At 43.3% G+C, this 4,416-nt stretch overlaps 1 long non-coding RNA gene across 1 annotated transcript; it reads right to left on the bottom strand.

Moving 5' to 3' along the window:
• Positions 1-3,071: 3,071 nt before the first annotated feature.
• LOC140001422 (uncharacterized) lies at positions 3,072-4,058 on the bottom strand. The gene is made up of 2 exons (XR_011806641.1): positions 3,872-4,058; positions 3,072-3,303 (listed from the first exon to the last, which is right to left on the bottom strand). It is a non-coding gene; the product is annotated as an uncharacterized lncRNA (long non-coding RNA).
• Positions 4,059-4,416: the final 358 nt, after the last annotated feature.

A 4,416-nucleotide genomic window follows, 5' to 3' on the forward strand; every position in this document is an offset into this window, starting at 1 on the left:
CTCAGTGATAAGTTGAGAGACAAGAGACACACATTAAAACAATGCAAATTCTGAGTAGATTTTAGAGCCCGAAGGTGGTCAAACACCAGAAGAGATGGCCCAGAAACTGTGTGGAACCTCTGTCCTTGGTCCTGAGCAACCTGAGTTATATCACACTCACTTTGGGAGTGGGATTGGACCAGATGACCTCCAGAGGTCATCTTCTACTTAAATTATTCTAAAAACTCTGACTGAAAACCCTGGATTTTAGACAAGCAGGTTTAGGGTTTTTTAGTATTTTTAAACTCATCCTTTTGGGGGGTTGTTCTCACAGGTGAAAGTATTCAGGGGAGCAGGTTGACCTCCAACGTGTAAGAGCAATTGATCCCAGTCTGCAAGAAAATAGGCAGACAGAGAAGAAGGCCAGCTTGGTTAAAGAATAAATTCTTAAATTCCTAACTGAGCTAGGTAAGGACTGGAGCAATGACTAGAGAAAGGCAAATGCTGCACCCATCTTCACAAAACAGTAACAAAATTTGTGGAACTTCAGGCCAGCCAATCTAGCATTAACCACAGGATTATTTTGCACCAAAACCACAGGGAATTCACTCTACATGACACAGAAGTGTGCTACTAAAAAACACATGAGTACGCATCGGTACTGAGGTATTAGCGTGGTACCTCATGCCTGAATGTTACCAAGTCATAAAGCGGACATGGAAAATCCATTTTTTTCACAAGTCTCTGTTGATTTAAGTCTTGTTAAGACTGCTCTTTCCCTAGCTTCCCACCAAATTAATATTATGTTCCTTAGAACCATTAGAAGAATCTGATCAACCACCTAATCTGACAGAAAGCTAACAGACACACCCAAAATGTGTCCATTATTCCTGTGTGTGTTCTTTTAAAAATTAGATCAGTTTGTGAACAAAAAAGCTAGATCCAACACAGGATAGGGAAGGATACAGACAGCTAGGAATGAGTGAAAGGTTATAGACCCACCTCTTCTGGAGACAAATTTTATTTCTGCCAAATTACATGGAAAATTAAGTTACTTCTGTGGGTTCATGACTAATACTAACTGAATATCAGATTACTCTGGTGTAGGGCTAAACATTCACCTTATTGTACTGTTTAAGCTCTTTCTTAGATTAGGGAGCACACTGTCCTAGTTGAGGTACCTACCTGAAGAGAGAAACCCAGCTACAAAACAACCATGAGAGATAAGAGGTGGAAGAAAGGAAAATTATTATTCCCCTTTCAAAGAGGGAAAATGAGGCGTGTAATTAGCGACAAAGTTCTTGAACCTGATGAGGAGCACAGATGCTCAGTTCCCATCCATTTTAACAGGAGCTGAATATTCAGAAAGTTGAGAAAGCTCTGTGTATCCCACCCTGAGCAGATTCCCAAAAGCCTCTCTGGCATTTAAGGTATCTTTTTATGAGCATTTAAAGTAGCATATGTGTGTATGCCTATGTCTGTATATGTTTGTGAACTCTCTGGCTTAGCAGACAGTTCATCATATCTTTGCCTGAGCTGGATTTATTTGTATTGCTCTGTAGAATATTACATAATCCATTTACAGGACAGTGTGTAAATGTTTTGTGTAATATACAGAATGAGCAGTTTACCCCTATATACTTGTCCAGACATGAGTCCTGTAAACTGTTCTGCTTGTTCCACTGACTGAATTTTCTAAATTTTCTAAATTTAATGGTCAGTTGATTTAGATTTGTAGGACATCATAGGCAAAAAATCCACAATACTTTCAGTGCCAGTGGTCCCTAAGACCTATCTCTGCCATGGTCCAAACTGCAGTCATAGGCAGACTCTACCACACAGCCACCCACCAACTACATGCTTGGCCTCTCTGACCTCTTTTCTGGCCATTCCAGAAATACCGGATGCCAAAGCTGCTCCCATCCAGCCAGACTTTGCCACATTCATGCATATATAGGAGTCTTAGACACACATATAACAGACTTCATATCACTGGAAAGTTTGCCATTCATTTCAGCTGTCCAATCACCCAGTTTTGCCCTTGCCTCTCAGTCAAGCCTGCAGTCCATAAAAGACATTTCTGCTTGGAATATGACCCCATCTGTGTCCATACAAATCCAAGTGAAGATTTCACATAACACTAGCCATGAAATGAAGTATTCATCTTCCTGATGTGTGCTGTAGATTAATTGAGAGAAGATAGGAATGAGAGTGATAAAAGAGATCTGAAAGGCAGAAGAGCTTTCTGGAGACATTCCAGGATTAGCAGCTAAAATTCAGGGTGGGGATTAGAAGGAAGACAAGAATATGGAAAAAGACTGTCAAATACAAAGAGACAAAAGAAACCAATTGTAATTATGTTGACTTTAAGATATTAATTTAAAGAAACTGTGGGTGGAAGGAACAAGAGAAAACAAGAAGCAGAGCAGACTCATTCTCCTACAGAAACATTGGCTGACTGAGGGAGAGGCCCCTCAGCTGGGTACTGCAGCCCTGCAGGTAACCATCACTGTCTTCCCTTCCCAGCTTCACCACGGAGGCAAGATTAATAGAGCATTGGCTGAAAGCACTGTCAGCTTCAAAAAGGATCCCTTCTGAAATCACCTCTGAACACTGCTCAACTGTTATATAGTGACCATGCTGTCTTAACAGACACTCATCTTAGGGAAAAGACAGTTTAGACAAAACCAAAATCAAAGCAGTTCTTCGATTTATTGGCTACACATAATTAATCACCAGTCTGTGAGCTCAGTATCGGCACCACTCAGAATCATGCCAGAAATAAAACAGATATATCACAATACCAGTCACTTAAGAAATGTTAACATACACCTACACATTTCTGAACATCCCTCTATGAATAAAATTAAAAAGCTCTACTCCCCCTAACACAAAAGCACCCAAACATACTTGAATGCACACAAACACCATATCCCCTCATTCAGGTGGTTTATATGCACCAGACTCTCACGGCAGCAGGGTCTTCCCCACTTGCACACACCTCCTGTGGCAGGTGTGGTTGCTCCACATTACATGCAGCACCATGATGCTCACTAATTACAAAGCTGTTCAGAGATCATCACACAAGGCCGTATAACCATGCCCCAGCTCCCCACTTGGTGCACCCCACTCTGTCACTCCAGTAGCTGGGCACAGGCTGCTCATTGCATCCACAGGGGAGAGGCAGAGGCAGAGCTTGTGATGCTGGTGAGTCAGCTTTTAAGAACATCAAACTGGATTTGTACTATGACTCCATTCCCACTCCAAGCTCTCTTCCCACTGTTAGAAATCTTCATGCTTACACTGCTTTTCAAGCTGGCTCCCCTATTTAGAAACATAGAACCATAACATGGTTTGGGTTGGAAGGGACCTTAAAGCACACCCAGTTCCACCCCCCTGCCATGGGCAGGGACACCTCCCACCAGACCAGGTTGCCTAAAGCCCCATCAAGCCTGGCCTTGAACACCTCCAGGGATGGGGCACCCACAAACTTCTCTGAGCAGCACGTTCCAGTGCCTCACTGCCTCCTGAGCAAAGAATTTCTTATATCTAATCTAAACCAACTGTCTTTTAGTTTAAATCCATTCCCCCTTGTCCTATCACTGCATGCCCTGACAAAAAGTCCCTCTCCAGGTTTCCTGTAGGCCCCTTTAAGCACTGGAAGGCCACTGTAAGGTCTCCCCAGAGCTTTCTCTTCTCCAGGCTGAGCAACCCCAACTGCCTTAGCCTGTCTTTATAAGAGAGGTGCTCCTGCCCCTTGATCATCCTCATGGTCCTCCTCTGGATTCATTGCAATACTTCCATGTCCTTCTTGTGCAGGATGAAGGACCTTACACTTGGCCTTTTTGAACTTCATTAGGTTTTAGAAGTCTCTTTCATAGTTCCCTGGTACCTGGCCAATAGTTATCCTCCTGTTCAGCGTGGTTGGTTTGGGCAGACACCCTCTCATATAATGTGGGGGAGAGCACACTCAGTTTCCCATCCAACAGCAGCTGTTACATGGGCCATCCTGCCACAGGTGGGCTTTGTGAGCACCCCAGCAAGTGCTGCTGACACAGCAAGAAAGCCGTGAGGTCACACCTGATTTGCATATAGTAGCCTCATAATCAGTCATGGGGAAACTTCTGTGAATATGTTCCCTGTTGAACCTGAGTGTTGGGTGCAGGTAAAGCAGTGCTCCTAGACCTTAGTCCAAACATAAGGGTTCTGGGATTGTTCCCAGTATGCTTGGCTGAACCCTATCACACAAATACAAGAGGCACAACTCTATGCAAAGAGCAACCAGCTACAGAGCCACCTCCAGCAGCTTCCTCCTGCAATAAACGTAAAAGAAACCCACTGGTTTTGACTTGCCCATGGTTAAGTTATGTACAAAGGTCAGTCATCAAGCTCATTGAACTATTTATACCAAAAAATCAGAAATGTTATTAACAGACT

Source organism: Anas platyrhynchos, chromosome 1, assembly GCF_047663525.1.
Source record: "Anas platyrhynchos isolate ZD024472 breed Pekin duck chromosome 1, IASCAAS_PekinDuck_T2T, whole genome shotgun sequence".
NCBI classification, from domain to species: domain Eukaryota; kingdom Metazoa; phylum Chordata; class Aves; order Anseriformes; family Anatidae; genus Anas; species Anas platyrhynchos.